Consider the following 22,061-nt stretch of genomic DNA (forward strand, 5'->3'; position numbering starts at 1 on the left):
ACCATGAAGATGCAGGTTTGATCCCTGGCCTTGCTCAGTGGGTTAAAGATCCGGCGTTGCCATGAGCTGTGGTGTAGGTCGAAGACGCGGCTCGGATCCCGAGTTGCTGTGGTTGTGGTGGGGGTGGGGGGGGCGCTACAGCTCCCTACAGACGTCTAGCCTGGGAATCTCCATATGCCACCGTAGCAGCCCTAGAAAAGGCAAAAAGACCAAAAAAATAAAAAAGGGTGCCCAGATACAGTGGGCAGCTCCAGCTTGCCTCTGAAGCCTTGCAGAATGGGAGAAAGTACAGCATCCCTGGACGATGTTTGGCTCTGGTCCCCTCCCAAGAAGGGTGGTTGCTGGGAGGAACGACGAAGGAGTGGTGTGTACCACACTGTTGCAGGAGTTTGTCCTCCCCATACCTGGGCAGCTTTTGCTCTTGGAGGGGGAAAGAGGATGTCTGGGGGATGTGTGTTTTCTACCAGCATGCACGCTCTGTCACCTTGGCTTTCCTCCGTGACCTTGCCTCTTTAGGATGGAAGCTCTTTGTTGTGAATACTCATTGTTCATGCCGTTGTATTTTTCCGAGAAGAACTGGGATCCAGAGTGAGAATCCTTCTGCCTGAAGCCTTTGCACTTGTGCTTTTGGCTAGTTCCCAGCAGATCATGGCAGTAGCAATCAGTGGCAGAGAGGTCTGATGTCATTTCAGTTGCTGACCGACCCAGGCCCTGGAGCAGCCCGTCTTGAGGACAGCAGTGTGAAAGCTCAAAAGAGACAGTCCTAGTTTTGATGACCTTCAGACTACAGGCTTCTGTGGGGACTTTTCATTTTCATAAAAACCCTTTTGTGTGGAGTTTCCATCGTGGCTCATCAGAAACAAATCTGACTAGCATCCATGAGGATGCAGTTTTGATCCCTGGCCTCACCAGAGGTTGAGGGTTCAGGATCCGGCATTGCCATGAGCTGTGATGTAGGTCGAAAATGTGACTCGGATCTGGCTACACAGTTGGCTGTGGCTGTGGCCGGCGGCTACACCTCCCATTCAACCCCTAGCCTGGGAACCTCCATATGCTGTGGGCACGGCCCTGAAAAGACACACACGCACACACGAAAAAACCCTTCTGTGGTTGAGAGATGAGAACCCAGAAGCAGTTCCAATTGATTCTATTTTTGTGACATTAGGTATGTGTTTCTACGAAGAGAATTGGACCTTGGGCTTGGGAAGATATTCATCATGGGGCAGGAGCTTTGCAGAATTCCCTTGCTCCTGGTTTGTATCGTTTTTTGGGGGGGGTGTGTGGCGATGTGAAGTTCCCAGGCCAGAGATTAGATCTGAGCCACAGTTGTGACTTACACCACAGCAGTGGCAATCCCAGATCCTTTAACGCACTGTGCCGGGCCGGGGATTGAACCTGCATCCTAGTGCTGCATTGATGTGGTCGATCCCGTTGCACCACAAATGCGCATGCCAGTTTCTATGATTCCCTCCCCCCGTTTCACCCAGTCCGTGTGATACCCTCATATCTTTTCCTATACTTTTATTCCTTATTCCCTCTGAAAATTTTGTGTCTTTTAGAACAGAATAGGGGGAAAGGGAGAGAAACAGGCTTATTAATAATTATGGTAGTTTAAAAAAAAATTCTTGGTGAATAACCTCCCTTGCAGATTGTAATTTTTCAGAGAAGAATATGATGTAAAAATTTTTTTCTACTATCCTCTTGCCAGAACAGCTCATGGAGAAGCATGTATGTGTTCCCAAGCGTTGCTAACAACCATCTGATTTCTCTCTGCTTCTGCCTTGTCCCCTTAACTTACCTCTTTGTCCACTCTGGGGGTTGCGGTGACAAGTAGGTACAAAGAAGCCATTAAGAGTGACCTGGAGGGGAGTTCCTGTCATGGAGCAGTGGAGGGGAATCCGACTATAGTTCGATCCCTGGCCTCGCTCAGTGGGTTAAGGATCCAACGTTGCCATGGGCTGTGGTGTAGGTCGCAGATTCAGCTATGATCTGGCATTGCTGTGGCTGTGGCTTAGGCCAGTGGCAACAGCTCTGACTAGACCCCTAGCCTGGGAACCTCCGTATGCCTTGGGTGCAGCCCTCAAAAGACAAAAGAAAAAAAAAAGAGTGACCTGGAGAGAGTTCCCGTTGTGGCTCAGGGAGTTAAAAACCCCCGACTAGTATCCGTGAGGACGTGGGTTTGATCCCTGGTCTTGCTCAGTAGTTAAGGATCCGACATTGCCGCAAGCTGCAGTGTAGGTTTTAGACAAGCGGCTCTGATCCAGTGTTGCTAGGGCTGTGGGATAGGCCAGCAGCTGTAGCTCTGATTTGACCCCTCCTCGCCTGGGAACTTCCATATGCTGCAGGGGCAGCCCTAAAAAGCAAAAAAATTAAGAGTGACCTGGAGGTCGTCATGGGTTCTTTCTTATCTATCCCTAACCGAGAGCCTCTACTAGATTTGCCCCAAGTCCCCTTGTGGTGCCTGAATCGGAGCCTGCTGTGTTGTAGACTCATCAGGGCTCGGACCAGTCGTTCTTTGGTCTTTCCCCACAGGGCATAGTCGTTAAGTGCTCAATAAAGATTTGTGCGATTAAAATGGTTTGCGTTAAATACGATTTGTATGTAATTTTATATTCAGTCTGTTCCCAATCTGAGTTACTTGTCAAATTACATATTGCGGCTCTGAAGATTGGCATTTCCTCAATTTTCTTTCTTTTGTTTTTTTTCATCCACCTGCTTCCATTGTTCCAAATTTAGGCATATTGGAAGTGAGACTAGGTGGGTGTGAAAATATATTCTGGCAGGGGAAGGGAGGAGAGATGGATTGCTAAAACCATCAGAGTCTTTTGTCTGGGATTTAGGGTCAGAAAGTGGAAACGGCAATAGAGCAGAAAGGCCCAGAGTGACAAGAATACCTTGCTTTGCTTTACGTCTCAGTTTGCCTTAGAGCATCGTCCATCTGCAGTCTGGGGACAGCAGGCTTCCCAGAGACCTTGGGTTTAACACCACAGAGCTCTTGTGGGGCAGGGTGGGTAGGGGGAACTCTTTCCCTCTAAGGGGTCTTTCCCAGGCCTTCCAGACCTACAGCAGCCCTTTTCTCCTCCACTTTAACTCCTGGTACTGAGTTTCCCATGTCCATTCCCCCTGCCCCCACCCCATAAAAGTGTGGTAAAAAAGCCATTAGCTTTCTGTCTGCCCTGCTTTTGATCCCTTTCCCAAGACAACAGCAAGTGCAATCCCAGCCCCTTTCAGCCCCTTCTATGTGGGTGTTAGACGGAGTGTTTAACTTGTCCTTCTTTATGAAAATGCACATTAGCTATTCAGAGACTTAATCTCCTAATGATTTGTGTATGTTGGTAAAAAGGAAAAGCCATCATCCCTGCCTGGTATACTCAGATGTTCCCTTTGGTACACTGATGGCAGGATTTCAAAAGCGAAGGACCATTTAATTTAATTTTGCAGATGGCAGGAGGTACTACAGGAAGCTTGGTCACAATATGCCCCCTCCTGGGAGAGTGGCTTCAGTAAATTCAGGTTGCCTGAGGGGCTTAGATGTGAGGAAGCTCACCCTCTGCCTTCTTTCTGCCTCTCCTTTGTCATAAAATGTGTTTTGTGGGGGAGGAAGACGGAGAATAAAGAAAATCGCCTGGGTTGAGAAGCTGGTGACTGATGCGAGATTGCCATTTGCAGCGATGCTGCTCTGGACATATGGATTATGACCAACTACAGATTAACCTGTTCTCTCTTTAATTGTTTTATGGCCTCATCCCTCTTGAAATTGCCCCCTCGTGGCCTGAAATCCTTTCTGGGGCTTTCCTTAGACTGGGAACTATGCTTGCTGGTGGGAAATAAATCTACCCTTCTTCAGGGCACTAGCTCCTCAGTGACATGGAGAAGAAGACCAATGGGGGACTCTTCTTTTAACTTTCCTTATTTTTAGGGTGATACCTTCCCACAATTGTTATTGCGCAGCAGCTGGGTATTTGCTGCCAAGTCCTGTTAAATTTCAGGGTTGGAAGGAGTTCCGTCGTAGCGCAGCAGAAACGAATCTGACTAGGAACCCTGAGGTCACGGGTTCCATCCCTGGCCTCGTTCAGTGGATTAAGGATCTGGCGTTGCTGTGAGCTGTGGTGTAGGTCACAGACACCTCAGATTCTGCGTGGCTGTGGCATTGCTGTGGCTGTGGCTTAGGCCGGCAGCTGTACCTCTGATTAGACCCCTAGCTTGGGAACCTCCAAATGCCGCGAGCGCAGCCCTAAAAAGCAAAATATATATATATATATATCTATATAGATATATACCTATATAGATATATATAGATATATATATATATATTTCAGGGTTGGAAATCCAATCTGTTGGCTCCTAAGCCAGCCCCCGAAATGTTCACATATCACGCATAGGGCCAGTAGACACAGCCAAGATCTTGGCGGCTTCATAGTCTGGCCATCAGATAAATCTGATTGCAAATCTTGCCTGAATGAAGGGAAATTATTCTTTATTTTCTGAGCCATATATTAGATACTTATCTGTATTAGATAAGTACACACTGTGTCCGAGTCACTTTGTTGTACAGCAGGAATTATTCTAGCATTGTATATCAAGTATACTTTAATAAAACTTTAAAAATGAGAACAAATAAAATTACAAAAGGATAAGTACATACATATTTCTTCATAAATCATTCTAGAGGGAGCTGTAGACTCAGGGACTTGACAAAAACATATTAAAACTTCTGTTTGTTCCTTCTCAGGTCAAGGTAAATAGAAATAGCTCCGTGGGTAAGTCGTGGCCTTTTAAAAGGTTCTGGTTTTCTATAAACATCTCTCCTTTCTTTGCGCTTGTCTTCTTTTGCGGTGGCTGTCATTTCCTCCTGCAGAAAACTATTGTTCTGTAAAAACAGAGGAGGATCTGATACTATTAATTTTATACTATTGCTTTGACCATTATCCTCCAGTATAAATGATCACTTGGGTTTCAGTCATGCATCTCCATCTGTGACTAGAAGGCCAATCCTTTGGTGGTGGTGGTGGTGGCATTGCACCTTTGGCACAGAAAAATTCCTGGGCCAGGCATCTAACCCACACCACAGCAGGGACCTGAGCTGCTGCAGTGACAATATCAGATCCTTGACCCACTGAGCTACTAGGGAACTCCAGAAGGCCTTGTTCTTGTGTGAGCCCTCACCAGGTAGGTGAAGAAAGAGTTGCCCTAGACTTATTCATTCCTTTATTAACTCACACATCTGTTCATGCAACAGATATTATATTGATCAGCTGTCAGGTATGAGTTACTGCTCTAGGTGCTTTGTTTATATCAGTTAATAAAGCAAAGATCTCTGTGAGTGAACATTCCAGTGGGGGAAGAGGAAGATAAAAATAAACATGATGGAGATAGGCAATGAGATCCTGTGATACAGCACAGGGAACTATATGCAGTCACTTGTGGTGTAACATGATGGAGGATAATGTGAGAAAAAGAATATATGTGTGTGTGTGTGTGTGTGTGTGTGTGTATGTATATGACTGGGTCACTTTGCTGTATAATAGAAATTGACAACACTGTAACTGAACTATAATGGAAAAAATAAAAATCATAAAAAAGAAAAAGAAACATGATGGAGCTGTAAATTACTTAGTATTTAGCCAGTAATAAGTACAGTCAAAGGGGGTCAGGGTAGTGAGGTCAGGTTGCATTTAAAAGCACGGAGTGGGAAGCTTTTAGGTGAGGCCTTGTAAAATTGGTCACATTTGTGCTAAGATTTGTGCAAAGATTTGAAGGATGAGAGGGGGCAAGTGGATACTGGGGAAAGAGCTTTCCAGGAGGGGGAACAGCCAGCGCAGAGCCCGTAGGGCAGGGCTCTGAGCCCCAAGTGTGCTTGGTGTATTTGAGGAACAGCAGGGAGGCCTCTGTGGCTAAAGCAGAGTGGTCTCTTGGGGTTGGAGAGGAATAGGAGATGAGGTCCTAGAGGAGGTCCTGTAGGGAAGCTGATGTTTGAGCATTTAGTTGTGTCATGTAGGCCACTGGCTTTTACTCTAAATATCTGTGTGTATATCTGCATCTGTACCTCTCCATCTCCATCTCCATCTCCATCATCTCCATCTCCATCTTCATCTCCATCATCTCCATCTCCATCTTCATCTCCATCATCTCCATCTCCATCTCCATCTCCATCACATGAGGTACCAGCAGATCTTACGGTTTTGTATCTATGCCATTCCTTAAGGTCTCTCTAGGAATTTGGGGTTGGGAAGGGAGATTGATTCTGAGGGAAGATATAGAGAAACTTGCACTAAAACCTGGGCTTTTGGGGGGGTTTTGGTTAGGTTTTGTGGGGTTTTTTGCTTCTTAGGGTCACACTTGTGGCATATGGAGGTTCCCAGGCTAGGGATCCAGTTGGAGCCACGGCTGCTGGCCTACACCACAGGCACAGTAATGCCAGATCCAAGCCATGTCTTCGACCTACACCACCACTCACGCAACGCTGGATCCTTAACCCACTGAGCAAGGCCAGGGATTGAACCCTCCATCTCATGGTTCCTAGTCAGATTCATTAACTACTGAGCCACGACGGGAACAACAAACCTGGGCTTTTTTGAGATGCAGTCCATTGGTAAGATTCCTCCCTCCCACCCTTCCCTGGCCCGCAGAACACGAAGTCCACATGTTTCTCTTTTTTTTTTTTTTTTTTTTTGTCTTTTGTCTTTTTTTTTTGTTGTTGTTGTTGTTGTTGCTATTTCTTGGGCCGCTCCCGCGGCATATGGAGGTTCCCAGGCTAGGGGTTGAATCGGAGCTGTAGCCACTGGCCTACGCCAGAGCCACAGCAACGCGGGATCCGAGCCGCGTCTGCAACCTACACCACAGCTCATGGCAACGCCGGATCGTTAACCCACTGAGCAAGGGCAGGGACTGAACCCACAACCTCATGGTTCCTGGTCGGATTCGTTAACCACTGCGCCACGACGGGAACTCCACACATGTTTCTCTTAACCCCGCTTCTCCCCTTCTTCTGCTTCAAGAATCTCACATATGATTTTTGGCATATTTGGTATAATTTTAGTTAGTTTCTCAAGGTGTTACCTTACTGTTAACCCTCTTACCCCAGAGAGCATTCTGAAACTTTTTTTTTTTTTGGCCATGCCTGCAGCATGTGGAAGTCCCGGACCAGTGATCAGACCCATGCCACAGCAGCAACCTGAGCTGCTGCAGTTTTAACACCATATCTTTAACCCGCAGCATCACAAGAGAGCTCCCTGAAGCACTTTTCTGTACCACTGGCATGATACTTTCTAATTCTGGACAGGAACTTTCTAGAAGCATTTAAGTGAAGAAATTGATGGGAAAGCCTTTTGAAACTCAGACTCCAGGAAGAGATGGTTAGGCTGCATCACTCTCTTCATTACCCACCTTTATTCCCAGAAAAACACAGCCAGAGCATCACTGTCGAGTTGTTTCACTGGGGGGGACGTAGTTCTCTCTTGGCTCAGTTGGATATTAGGAATATCTGGATCCCGTCTAACTCTGACCTTTGTACCAAGTCCCTCTGTTTATGCTGAGAAGCCCAGTGATGGCATGGTTTTCCACAGGAAGATTGTGGCGTGGCATGGTTTGTTCTAGATGAGGATTTCATCTTATGTACCTGATTTTCAATGTGTTTTAATTTCAAGAGCTGTTGTGTTATTGCCTCAAATCTCCAAATAGATTTTGAAAACACTGACCAGAGACTTATCCACAGATAGGTTTGACTGTGTTTTTGACTCCCAGATTGTAACCCCTTTACCAAGCAGGTTGTGAAACCAATTCTGTCACCCACTCACTACCTCTTTGGAAATGTAAATAAACTAGCATTTAAAAAAAGGAGGGGGGGGTAGAAACTATCAAAGTGCATTGGATGTAGAAAAGGTAAATATTGCATCAATTTTTTTTTTAGTTGTGTGTGTGTGTATTGGCTCACAGTGTAACATGTATTTCTCATGATAGGTCATAATCAGAAAAAGTTAAAACATTGCTTTAGCCTACCCTAAAGTTGTATTTGCTTATTATGAGACTGGTGAAGAGAGAGAAGTGGGTGCCTTGGAAGGTGCTAGCTTTGTGAGATAGAAGTTGAAGTTGGGGAGTTCCCATGTGGTGCAGCAGGTTAAGGACCTGGCATTGTCACTGCAGTGACTGGGATCGCTGCTGTGATGTGGGTTCAGTCCTTGGCCGGGGAACTTCCACATACTTCAGGCACAGCCCCCACCCCCACCCCCGCAAAAAAAGAAAGAAAGAAAAGAAAAAAAGTTGACATTGGAATGACAGTTCTTAGTTAAAAAGGAACCTGGATTTGGGCTGATTATTCTTCTATGAAGTTAGACATTATTGCGCCAGAACATTATGCTGTTCAGGTCAACAGGAACTAAGCTGGTTGTTTCTCTCCACACAAAGAGTTGTGCAATTTCCAGTGGGAACTCCCGCTGGAGGTGGAGAGGGAAGGGGAAGGAAGAGGGGAGAAAGAGGTAATTAGGCTGAAGTCCTCATTGTGAGTCTGGCTGCCCCAGGATCTGCACGTAGTTAACTCTGGGGCTTTGTCGGAATCTGCCAAAGATTCGTTGTGGAAGACAGGGAAAGCATAACTCATTTCCATTTATTTCAATTCAACATTTATGCCAACGCTGTGCTAGGTGCTGGGATGTAACAATGAATAAGACATGGTCTCAGACTTGGGGCGCTCCTAGCCTGGCAGCAAAGACAGATGTAAATTGCTAATTACCACACATTGTGTTGAGTGTCATAGTACAGACTGTGTGTAAAATGCTCTGGCATAGAGCTTAGGAATTAGAGGAACTGTGCTCCCAGCCTTTCCTATGGAGAACTCTGCCATTTCATGATAAAGAGCTAGAATAGGGGTTTCTTTTCTAAAAGTTGCAGAAGTCACTCTATTGGAAAGGAAAATGAAATTTCTAAGGGAATGGGGTTCATCCAGTCAGGCTACTGTGTAATTTCATGTCTTTTACTCTAAACATTATGTTCATATTTTCAAAAATATTTTAAAAGGTAAATTTGGACAGAATCCCTGCCTAAAAGTCTGGAGCTGCATTAAATAATTTAAGGTGATTTTCTAGAATGTCCTTTAAAAACCCTGACGACCAAAACAATAGGAACTGGATGTTTTTCTCGGATAGAACCCACAGCACAATGCTTTTACTTTCTCTTTGATGTTTAAAATCGGCAGTAACTTTTGGGGACATATAAAATCATGACTAATTCAACAACAACAACAAAATACAAAGCGGAGTTCCTGTCGTGGTGCAGCGGAAACCAATCTGACTAGGAACCATGAGGTTGCAGGTTCGATCCCCGGCCTGGTTCAGTGGGTTAAGGATCCAGCATCGCCGTGAGCTGTGGTGTAGGTTGCAGACGCGGCTCAGATCCCCTGTTGCTGTGGCTCTGGTGTACGCTGGCAGCTGTAGTTCCGATTCGACCCCTCGCCTGGGAGCTTCCAAAAAAAAAAAATACAATGCAAGTTGCAGATCTAGAACCCCAGTCTCCCAAATGCAGGCTAATTTACTCAGCTGCAGGTGGACCAAGCCTGCCCCATAACTGTGGAAACAGACTGAATCAAGAGCAGAGTTTTAATGTCTTTAGTTTGTATTTTATTTGCTTTAGTTTTTTTTGTGTTTGTTTTTTGTGGAGTTTTTTGGTTTTGGTTTTGTCTTTTTTGCCTTTTCTAGGGCCGCACTAGCGGCATATAGAGGTTCCCAGGCTAGGGGTCGAATCGGAGCTGTAGCCGCCGGCCTCCACTACAGCCACAGCAATGCCAGATCCAAGCCGCATTGGTGACCTATCCACAGCTCACGGCAATGCTGGATCCCTAACCCATTGAGGCCAGGGATCGAACCCACAACCTCATGGTTCCTAGTCGGATTCGTTAACCCCTGAGCCACAATGGGAACTCCCTGTTGTTGTTGTTTTGTTTTGTTTTGTTTTTTGTCAGCTGACTTTACTTTGAATTTTGTTCCTGCTGACAAATTGTGAATACACACCCATCTATGGGTTTGAACAGTGGCATGTTTTTTCAGGGGTGTGCAGTGAGATCAGACGGCCTTTTAACTGTACATTCTGAAGCATTTACTTCTTCTTGTCTGTGGGATTGAGTCAAAGCAGCTGGTAAAATCCTTTCCACTTAATTGTTTGAGACGTGGCCTTCAAACGGTGTGAGGTGGGTAGGCAGAGGATAAATACTAATCGCAGTTTCTCAGACAAGGAAAGTGAAACCCAGAAACCCAAATCTCACTCATGCAGATACCCTGCTGCCGCCTCTCATGTCTAAATGATGCTACAGATCTATTCAAAAGATCAGAGCCGGTGGTGGTTTTTTGGCTGATACTTGGACAGCCAGGCTCTTTGTGTTTTGTGGGGCATTTGCATTTTGCTTTCTTTGGAGTATTCAGGTTGAGGGAGCCATTATATGAAGAGTCTCAAAAGCCTTGAACCCTCCAAAAATAAAAAGTCTCACATTTCCTTTCTACTTTGGCTCTCTGTTGGAGTGGAACACTTAGGTCATTAAAAACACTGTAGTTTGCTTATCTAATTTCTACTCCATGTGTTAATGGTTTCCCATTGCTCTGAGGAAAAATTCCGCTCTTCTTCAGACTATTTGCAGTACTCTCCAGGGCTTGACCTCTGCCTCTCGTTTTAATCACTCTCATCTTTTCTCACCCTCTCACTTAAACTGTATATTCTTTGGCTTCTCTGAATTTCTCAGATTATTTCAATTCCTTGCACGTGGCTTTCTCTGTCTGGCCTCTGGGCCTTTGCACATGCTGTTCCCTCTGGGCTGGAGTACTTTTCCTGCTTCTTCCTTTGGTTTACCCTGATTCTCCATGCCCTAGACCAGGCTAGGCTTGTCTACTGCATTTTCCTACTGTACCCTTTCTCCCGATTCTGGGCTCTTCACACTGCAATAACTTAGTCTTTCTCTGAGAGATTAGCTTCCTTGAAAAGGCAGGCTGAGGGTCAAGAGAAATGAAATTGGTTAAAATTCCTGGAATCTGACCAAAAAGACTTCTATATGAGACTAGCATTTTGCAACATTTTCAAATTTATGAACTCCTTTCAGAGTAAAATAATTTGCGAACCTCTTCAAGAATTTAAAAAACAATCTTGTTACTTTTATGAACTATGATAAAGAATTGAATTTAGGTAAAGTGTTTTCTTTTATATCAACATTATTGCAATTATAGTGTGCAGTTTATTTTAACATGGACTTAAAAATTTAATAGCCTCCATTATATATAAAGATAATTTTTCTCATTTAGCAAGTGATGTGCGCAATTTAATTTATTGAAATAAATTATGAAAGAAGGCGTGTGATTTGTTAAAACACATTTGAAGATAAAAATATCGTGCTTAATTTGGGACCAACTTCATTAAAATGTGGTTGGAAATTTAGTGACTTGCTAATACATTTTTTAAAAATAAGGTGGAGTTCCGTTGTGGTTCAGCAGTTTAAGGATCTAGGGTTTTCACTGCTGTGGCTTTGTTACTACCGTAGCACGGGTTCAATCCCTGGCCCAGGAACTTCTGCATGCTTTGGCCTGGCCAAAAAAAGAGAGAGAGCAACTTGATTTCTTGACCTAATGTTTGGAATTTTTGTATTTTGGACTCTAAAAAAAAATGACTTAAGTGTCGTTTTAAAATTTTATTTCTAAATGCGGGATACCATCAATGGTTTTAACTACATATTTCCCACTGCTGCTTCCTTCATCATCACAAAAAGAGCAGAAGAGGTAGGTAACACTGGAGTTGAGCATGTAAAGGCAAGACACTGAAACCATGGCCTGGCTGCTCATACCTTGACGTTGCCATTGGGCCCCAGTGCTCAGTGACAGGGGAGTGGCCCTCTGATCTCCATTTTCCTCAGAGCCTCTTAGGAGTGGAGGAAGCAGTTCATTCCACTTACTGAATGACACTGCTGGCTGTTGCTGTGGGTTGGTTGGAGGGACAGGAACTTTTCCTGGGGGCATGTGTGTCACGGGCTCATGGGGGCCCTTTATCGTCTTCTCACTGGCCCCTGTGATTCTGTGACCCTGATTATTACATGTTCAGAAGTGTCTCGTTATTTGAAAGTGACGTTTTTATTTTCTATGTATGTATTACCTAAGACCATCACGCTGTAGTTTGCAGGATGCTAACAGACTCTGGCATCTAGATTATGGCAGCAATATTGAAAAAGTATTACAGTGGTAAGTGATAGTTAGGAAAACTGTGCCAATTTTCATCTCACTTGGGAGCCTTGCCTTTGTACTCGTTGGTCAGCCCTAGGCAGTTAAAACTTTGGTTCCAGTAAAGTTTCCTCCTAAAAAGTTTCATTAATTATGAAAAATACCCTGTGGGCATTACATTGTGAACTCTTTGGCGGCTCTCATAAATAATGGGGCAAAAACACTTGTCAAAATATAGCAGAGCTGATTAGATAATGCATCCCTCCTTTGATTTTTGCTTGGTTTTCTCTTTTAACATTTAAAGGAGTAGCTGTGGTTTGCTTATAAAATAGGAAAGGCTCATTAAAAAATCCAAGCAAAACTGAAAAGTACATAGAAGACTGCAATAAAATGCTGCAACTTCCATGACACCAAAAGAGATCTACATGCATTCATTCGATGAATATTCCTTGAGTGCTTTACTATGCATTTGGCGCTATGGCACCAGAGATCAGCAGGAAACAATGTGAAGTCCCTGCTGTCATGGGGCTTAAGTTCTGGTGGGAGAATAAGCTGATAAATAAACTCTTAAATAGATTTATAAGTGTCTTAAAGAAAAATAAAAGGGGCTAAGGGCATTGATAGTGTCAGGGGCTCTTTCAAATGGAATGGCCACAAAGGTTGCTCTGACAAGGCAACGTTTGGACAAAGAATTGAGTGGAGGGAACTACCCATATGAATGTGGGGAGAAGTATGCTTCAAGCCAAGGGAAAGCGTATGCAAAGGCCTTGGGGCAGGAGCATGCTTGGCATGTTCTGTGAACAGAGAGGCCGGTGTGACTGGAGACCAGCGAGTCAGGTGAACATAACAGAAAGACCAAGGGCTGGGCCAAAGTAAGGCTTTAGAAAGGTCCTACTGGGAACAACATCCAATCTCTTGGCATAGACCAGGATGGAAGATGGTATGAGAAAAAGGCTATATATATGTATGACTGGGTCACTATGCTGTACAGCAGAAATTGACACAACACTGCAATCAACTATACCCTAATAAAAAATAAAAATAAAAGCCATCAGCTTTTTTTCTCCAATGTGGAGCTGATGGAAGATGATGCGCAGGGACTAGACTGTAGGGGAGTGAGGGTGGTGGCCGCAGGATCAGTTAGGAAGCTGCCGCAGTAATTCAGAAGGAGACCAAACTGAGTCGGACTAAGCTGGGATTGGCAGAGGGAAGAAGTGGTTTAATTCTGGTTGAATTTTGAAGGTAGAGCGAAGAGGATTTGCACATGAATTGGAATGGAGAGAGAGAATAGAATCAGTGATAAGGTTCTTAAAGTTTGGGTCCTGGCAGGTAAATGGTGTTGCCAATACTGAGCCAGGGAACACGGGGAAGCGGGGTGGATGTCAAGAACTCAGGTTTGGGCATGTTAAGATCTAAGAGCCTGTGAGCCGTCCAAGAGGAAGTGTGCTCAGTTATAGGAGGCAGGGATTCGGGGAGAGGTCCAGACGGGAAATAGAAGTGTGGTGATCCACAAGCACCGAACTGGAAGAGATCAACTAGGAAGCAATAGAGATGGAAAAGAGGCCCTAGATTAAGCCCTGGGGTGTCAGCACTTGGAGGCTGGGAGAAGGGAGGAAGGTCCCATGGAAGAGATTGGGAATGTGTGTCCAAGGGTGTATCAGAGAGGGTGGCGTCCTGGAGCCAAGGAGTGATCCCCTCTTCCAGTCCCAGTGGCGGTGGAGTCAGCTGGGTCCAGAGAATCGGACGAGCTGGTCATGACTGCCCATCATGAGAGTGGAGAAAGCAAGAGCCTGGTTACAAGGGGCTAGAGAGGAAAAGGGAAGAGAGAACGTAGAGGCAGGGGAGGATGGACAACCACTCTGAGTTTTACTGTAAAGAGAAGAAAAAGGGGAGGGAGGGGAGATCAAGGAAACTGTGTTTGTTTTTTAATTCTACCACTGAATCACCCATGGAGATGCAAACTCTTGCATTTGGAGTGGATGGGCAATGAGATCCTGCTGGATAGCACAGGGAACTATAGTCGCTTGCGATGGAACATGATGGAGGATAATGTGAGAAAAAGAATCTGTGTGTGTGTGTGTGTGTGTGTGTGTGTGTGTGTGAGAGAGAGAGAGAGAGATGACTGGGTCACTTTGCTCTGCAGCAGAAATTGACAGAACATTGCAAATCACCTATAATAGAAAAAATAAAAATCTTTTAAAAATAAATAAGATGGGGAAAAATTAGCACATTCATTTGCTTATGGGAATGATCCGAGAGCGAGGGAAAATGCTGCTACAGAATGTGAGTGTGTAATTTCAGGAGCAAGGGCCTTGAGTGAGCAAGAAGGGGTGGGTTCTAGGGGGTGGATGGAAAGATTAACTAGGCTAGGAACTGCGACGGGGAGGGTGGGAGGGGAGGTGGAGGCGGTGGATTTGGTGATGGGCATGTGGACTTTCTCTTCCAGTGCTAACATTCTGCACCCAGAAGCAGAAGGGTGGCTGGTGAGAGTGGAATCATTTTATAAGCATGGCATTGTGCCATATGCACTTTTTATACAAACTTTTTTTTTTTTTTTTTGCTTTTTAGGGCCGCACCTGCAGCATATGGAAATTCCCAGGCTAGGGGTCAAATTGGAGTTACAACTGCTGGCCTACACCACAGCCACAGCAACGTAGGATCTGAGCCGCATCTGCGACCTACACCACAGTTCACGGCTACACTGGATCCTTAACCCACCAAGTGAGGCCAGGGATCGAACCCCCAACCTCGTGGTTCCTAGTTGGATTCGTTTCTGCTGTGCCGCAGCGGGAACTCCTAAAAATACAAACAATTGAATTGAATTTTCTTTGACTTTAACAGAAGAAAAAGAAACTGAGGCGAAAGTAGAGAAACTGGTGAACTTCAGATGAATGTTTCTTCTCCACAAAAGCTCATAGTCCTATAAGTTCTGTCTAAGGTGCAGAAAGCGCTTATGAAAATCATTCGGAGGTGGAAGTCATTGCTAATATTTTTAACTACATTTTAAGCTCCATCTTCACTTTTTGACAGACTGGCTGCTTCCTTACCTAGAAATATTAGGAGATTCACATTCTTCACCTCCCTGGTACCTCTCTTTGCCACCTCCCAGTTTTTGCAGCTTATCTGGGTTTTGTTCCTTGACAGTGTTTCTGACATGTACATTCTGACCTGCATGCTCCCATTTTGGGGGTCTTGGTGTTGTACTACTGTCTGTCCTTTGACCACGGCTTCTTTGTTCCTGTGGTTTGGCTTTGATTAGTCTCCCGGGTGCAGGATTTCTGGCTCTCAGCAGGCACTCATGGGTCTATACAGGCTGAGATCTTTCAAGTTGGTGAATGTCTGAGCCTTCTCCCCATCTGAATGGTGAATCAGCTTGCCATAGTATTCTCGGGTCACCTTTGCTCTCCCTTAGAATCGTCTTAGACCCTGGCTTCATTGTCTTCAGGCCTCAAATGTTGCTGTGAAAAAATCTGGGACCACCTTGATTTCCCCCTCCCCCATTTTGTCAGATAATTTGCTTTTTCTCCACTGATTTTTTTTCTTTCTTTTTTTTTGGTCACATCCACAGCATGTGGAAATTCCCAGGCTAGGGATCAAACCCTTACCACAGCAGCAACCAGAGCTACAGCAGTGATGCTAGATCCTTAACCTGCTGAGCCACCAGGGAACTCCTCTCTATTGATTCTTTTTTTTTTTTTTTTTGTCTTTTCTAGGGCCATACCCATGGGATATGGAGGTTACCAGGCTAGGGGTCGAATTGGAGCTACACCTGCCAGCCTACACCTCAGCCACAGCAACTTGGGATCTGAGCCATGTCTGTGACCCACACACAGCTCATGGCAATGCCGGATCCTTAACCCACTGAGCAAGGCCAGGGATCGAACCCTCAACCTCATGGTTCCTAGTCGGATTCACGATGAGAACACCTCTCAATTGATTCTTAAATAATTCTTTCTTTGTCTTTGAAGTTCAGAAATTGAAACACCATGTGTCTTGATGTTGGTTATTTTATGTACTTTTCCTGGTGCATAGTCTCCCTTTTCTACTCACAGGTTTGTTTTTGGTTTTTTTTTTTTTTTTTTGTCTTTTTAGGGCTGCACCCATGACATATGGAGGTTCCCAGGCTAGGGGTCAAATCGGAGCTGTGGCTGCTAGCCTATACCACAGCCACAGCAACCCGGGATCTGAGCTGCATCTGTGACCTACACCTCAGCCCACAGCAATGCCGGATCCTTAACCCACTGAGCAAGGCCGGGATCAAACCTGCACCCTCATGGATGCTCATCAGATTCGTTTCCATTGAACCACGATGGGAACTCCTACCCACAGATTTAATTTGCCCTTCATTTTAAGGAAATTGCTCTATATTAGATCTCTGTGTGTTTTTTCTGTTTTGTTTCTCTTCCTTTGCCTTTACTATGAGACTTTTAAGCCCCTTTTTAAAATATGCCATTAATCATATTATTTAAAAACCTTTAATTTCAAAAAATTTCAAATATGTATAAAACTAGAAGAGTGTTATGAAATCCTATGTACCCATCACCCTGCTTCAAAAATCCTCAGTTCACAGCCAGTCTTGTTTTATTTCTATCCCCTACTCCCTCCCACTCCCCTGCATCACTTTGAACCAAATACTAGACATTATTCATCCGTGAATATTTCAGTATTTATCTCTAGAAGATAAGGACTCCTTTTTTTTTTTCCCAACTCAACCATGAATGTTTTGCCTATTCTATTTACCATCTGCTTATTAACTGCATAATGCCATTGCTTTGCTGTGTTAGATCAGCACCTTCTTTGCTCTGAAGGTGCAATGGGTGACTTGACTTGCTGCACCTCAAAATCAGGAAGACGAAACTCAGCGGAGGAATTCTCCCTAATGCATAAGGATGGCACATTGACTTGGGCAATGGTAACAGAAGTTGCATGGACAGGATGTGTCCGTTGTTTCCTTGGTGCTCTCTGAATTTCTAGTGTTCACGTGAACTGTGGAGGCGCTGAGAGGAGGACCCAGCATGTAGAGTTTCTTTTCCAGCAAGAAGTGAAACTTAAGCCCTTTCTGACCGAATAATAATGATGAATAAGGAGCCGAGGGTTTGAAGACTCTGTTCTAGTTCTGCCTTTAGTGGTCATGTGGTTTATTCCAGAGCTTTTTAAACCTACAGGTTAAGATCTTCGACTAGGTCATGAAATCAAATTAATGGGACACAAACAACATTTTTAAAAATGTCAAAATATCAGAGTTTATGGCATATGTATTGTTTCATGAAATTTTGTTTCGTGTGTGTGTGTGTGTGTGTGTGTGTGTGTGTGTGTGTTGGCTGGTAAAAGTTAGGAAGCCACTACTTTATTCTATTCTATCACATACTGTACTTTCTTGTCTTATGTATTTAGCAAAAGCATATATAGTACTTGCAATACCAGGAACTATTCTAGTTACTTTACAAATATTAACTCATAAAAATGCTAAGAGGGATTTCCCTGGTGGCTCAGTGGGTTAAAGATCTGGCATTGTCACTGCTGTGGCTTGGGTCACTTCTGTGGTGTGGGTTCACTCCCTAGGCCAGAAACCTGTGCATGCCATGGGTATGGCCAAAAAAATAACCTCAAAAAACAAAAACAAAAAAACAAAAGAGGTGGGTACCATTATTAATGAACTTTTACACGTGGAAACATTGAAGCACAGAGAAGTTAAGTACTTTTCCCAGGGTCACACAGCTAGTAAGTAATGGAGCTGGCGTTTTGAGCCCAGGTAGTCTGTTTCCAGTTATAGACCATCTGTTTTCCACTTATTGACAAGGATCAATAGTGATCACAGGTGCCATTCATTAAATACTATTTAATTTTTAAAAAAGTATTTTTTGTGCCAAGGAAGCTCATAGAAAGTTGAGTGGAACTCAGATTTTGCTCTGCCACCTCTAGTTGATAGCTCTCTAGGTGGGCATGGACTTTTTGCTTATGTTTCCTTCAAGAAGAAGTGATATAAAGGTTTTTTCCCACTCCACTCCAACACAAATACTTAAACATTCAGAGATAAAGCAGTGAGAATGAGGACTTGTGTTGGAGAAGTTGGAGAAATTCAGGGATCTTTTTTGTTACCCAATCAGTATTGCCAACTTCATCCTAGAACTATGGGACTTCAGTATAAAAGGCAACCAAATGACTCCCTATTGCAGCTGAATTTTTAAAAATGTAGGAGAGTGGTTAAGAGCACGGATTTTGGAATTAAACACATCTAGATTTCGATCCTGTTGTGATCTGTAACTATCTGAGTGACTTCAGGCAGTTAATGAGCTCTCTCAACCTCGGTGGCCACCATCTGCGCAGTGGGAAGAATTATGGTTGACTTATAATGGAATCTGACTGGATACCCAGCATATAATAAACACTTTATCTGCATTATCTCTTCTACTCTTTATAACAATCCACTGGGGTGGCTGCTCTTACAAACTCCATTTTATAAGTAATGGAACAGACTTAGAGAGATTAAGTATCTTATTCAAGGATATACAGCTAGCATGTGGCAGAGCTAGAATTAAAGCCAGGTCTTTCCGAATGCAAAGTCTGTGCTGTTAACCACTCTGCTTTACTGCAAACTTATCCCACTGGGACTTTTCGAGGATTACGTAAGATAATATACTTTTATACGTGAATGTTGTCTCAACTTCCTATGAGTCACATAGAAAGTATTTAGTAAATGGCATCTGTGATCACTATTGATTGTATATGAAACACCTGCCCGTAGCTTTTGTAGAGACAGCTTACCTTTCCACGGAGGACAAAATGTAGCCAACTAAACCAGTTCTCATAACCAACCAAATCACTTCACAAATGCATTGAGTTCTTGAAATAGCATTAGCTCGTCTCCAGGCTTTACCAAGTGGCTACTTTCACTGGGGAATAAATTTCATCGAGGAAAAGATGATCTCTCCAGCATTTGGAACAGTGCCTGGCACATGGTAAGTGTCTTAGTCGGGTTCGCTAGGAAAAGAGAGCTCTTGAGGCAAAAGCTTGCGCTTGATTTGTGCGAGCCATCGCCAGGAAGCAGGAATGGGGGGAAAGGGAAGTGAGAAAAAGAGGTAAGGAGAGATCTAAGGGCTGCTTATAGGTTGCCCACAGCTTCAAGAGAGGCTGACTCTTTGGTTTTGTGGGACATCGTCAGAGAAAATATGTGAAACCACTACATCTCTGAACAGTCCGCTGGGGGAAGGAAGGGGAAGATTTCATTTGCCAGCTCCCATCTCCTATTAGTCAGGGTTGACATCATGGAGCTTCAACTTCCCTTATGCGTCTTCATAGCATGGCTGGTGACTGAGCAGATCCCTCCAAATCTCACGCCTTAGTGGCAGTAGGGAAACCCCGGGGTGGGACTGGAGAGACGTGCACAGGTACAAGGCGAGACACTGTCAGGCCAGCCCTCCCAACAACTGAAGGACGGGGACAGCCATTGCAACTGGAGCGGTATGGGCTGACCCAGCCCGCCAGCCAGACACTTGTATTCATCTTGAGTGATGTGTAGCCAACTCTCAACTGTGATAGGCTCTTTGCCAAGGTGAGCAAACTCTTTGCCCCACTATCATTAAGTAATTTGCAGTTACACCTTTGTGTAAGTGCAAAGATGTGCACCTTTGTATATCTTTTTTCATTCTCAGTCTACTTCCTGTCTCCTCTTTTGCTTTCCACCTAAATGGGGGTGGCCCCAGGCTTAGGTCTACTCTTTCATGCTACGTGCTTTCTTTAGGCAGCTGCATGCACTTTCTTTCTTTTCTGTCTTTTATTTTGTTTTATTTTATTTTTGTGTGTGTGCTTTTTAGGGCCGCACCAGCGGCATATGGAGGTTCCCAGGCTAGGGGTCGAATCGGAGCTACAGCTGCCGGCCTATGCCACAGCCACAGCAATGCCAGATCCCTAACCCACTGAGCGAAGCCAGGGGTCGAACCCTCAACCTCATGGTTCCTAGTCAGATTCATTTCCGCTGTACCATGACAGGAACGCCTTCTTTCCTTCTCTTTCTTTTTCTTTTTGTCTTTTCAGGGCTGCACACACAGTATTGGAAGTTCCCAGGCTAGGTATCGAATCAAAGCTGCAGCTGCTGGCCTGCCACACAGCCACAGCAACGCAGGATTCAAGCTGCATCTGCAGCCTACACCATAGCTCACGGCAAAGCTGGATCCTTTAACCCACTGAGCAAAGCCAGGGATCAAACCCGAGTCCACATGGATACTAGTCATGTTCGTTACTGCTGCACCGTAACAGGAACTCCTTGCATGTACTTTCATGGCTAACTCCATACTCCTGTCTAGCTGCTGATGGCTCACAGATGTCTTCTTCCAGACTTGACCTCTCCTAAGAACTCCAGACTGGAGAACAAAACTGCATTTTTCCAACAGGAAGTTCCCTTTAAAGTCCAGATGAATCTCATGACCCTCTATAGTCATCTTCGTTTGTCTCTTTTCCTGACAGCTCGTAGGGGCTTGGTTCAGACTGGTGGAACTCAACTTGTGCCAGTGCCATATCCCAAGCTGGGTCCTACACAAAATGAAGTCAGTCCTCCAGTGCCAGCTCTCTAGGGATTTAGGATCTGGTTTTTAATATTGATCTGGTTTATTTGCCATTTCGTTGTGCTGGAGCCTTGAGCAATGTAGTTTGCCACGGTCCATTACCACGGTGGACATGTTTAAATTGACATTTGGTCTTTTCAGGAGTGGATTGGTAGGGAAATCCTTGGGTTTTTGACTCTCCTTATGCTGCCCTTCTGCTTTTCAAGACTCTCCCCTTGCTTTGGCCAGTTTATAGAGCCCTTTGGACCTCTGTATCTGACCTGCTCGTAGAACTCGGGGGCTCTCTCTTGCCCGCTCTTTCTCTCCATCGTCTTCGGAGTAAACCTTCACATCACTGTGTTCTACTCACATATCCTCCTGAGCTGGATCAGCCCATTCCTGCCCCCTCATCTTTGAGGAGTCATCACAACCTTCTTCCTTCACTACCGTAACATCTCTACATCCTCAGACTAACTCAGGCCAACCCTGCTTTACATGGATGGCCTCTCTGAGCGTGGCCATGGCCTGGGAGCATGAATTTGGCCCTTAGCACACACAGTCCTATTCAGCTGAATACTTTTGCATTTAGCCTCCTTTTTTTCTCCCAATTGGGTTGTAAGCCCTTTGAAAGCAAGACAATGTCTTATATTTTCTCATGTGTTCTAATGATTTGCGGCTCAGATCTTGACACAAGTATTTGCTAGCCTTGATGATTGATGATTACGGTTCTTGGCAGTTGACTTCCACTTGACCTCCAGCAATGCATCAAGGGCATCAGACTAGGTGACATTTCCCAGAGGAGCTGTTGGTCCCCTCATACCAAATCTTTAGTTTGTAGTACAAGTTAAATTCTAGACTTTGGACCTTGGGAATTCTGTTTCTTAAACATCTCGGGCAAGGCCTTGGAGCTCAGATGACTACTTTGGCATGTGATGTGGCCAGCTTGTACATTTGGGAGCCTTTTGTCTTTGACTTTCTATTGAGTCACTTGAAAGAACTGAGGCGCCGGCCAAGAGCAATCCCGATGATTAAAGTTCCCTGAGATACTCCCCCTCACACCCTCTCTCATGCATATCAGCTTTACGAGGTTGCTTTCTGTGCCTTCACTTGGGGGCTCAAAAATGCATGAATGAATGTCCTTTGGAAACTCTTAAGGCCATTTTTCTCTTCCTCCTTCCCCCTGGCTAGTTTCTCTTTGTCTCCAAAGCTGCATGTGCTGTTTTTAGGTAGTGTGGAGTTAATGCAAGTGGAGGAAGGGTTCATTCTTTAATAAGGTAGAGGTGACTAACAAAGGGCAGACCGCTTTAGAGATGGTCAAACTTAAAGTGCGACAGAGAGG

General features: G+C 44.6%; 1 protein-coding gene and 1 long non-coding RNA gene across 39 annotated transcripts in view; both read left to right on the plus strand.

The window, feature by feature from the left end:
* Positions 1 to 22,061, plus strand: part of SRGAP2 (SLIT-ROBO Rho GTPase activating protein 2) — a 279,310-nt gene that overhangs the window by 77,800 nt on the left and 179,449 nt on the right. The window lies entirely within an intron of this gene.
* On the plus strand, positions 8,446 to 14,374 carry LOC146399971 (uncharacterized). Its single transcript, XR_014815716.1, has 2 exons — positions 8,446 to 9,261; positions 9,878 to 14,374. It is a non-coding gene; the product is annotated as an uncharacterized LOC146399971 (long non-coding RNA).

The sequence above is a fragment of the Sus scrofa genome, chromosome 9, assembly GCF_054392235.1.
Source record: "Sus scrofa isolate SSC_HxYL_T2T_F1_AM1 chromosome 9, Sscrofa_HxYL_maternal_Yorkshire_Landrace_v2.0, whole genome shotgun sequence".
Classification (NCBI taxonomy): Eukaryota; Metazoa; Chordata; class Mammalia; order Artiodactyla; family Suidae; genus Sus; species Sus scrofa.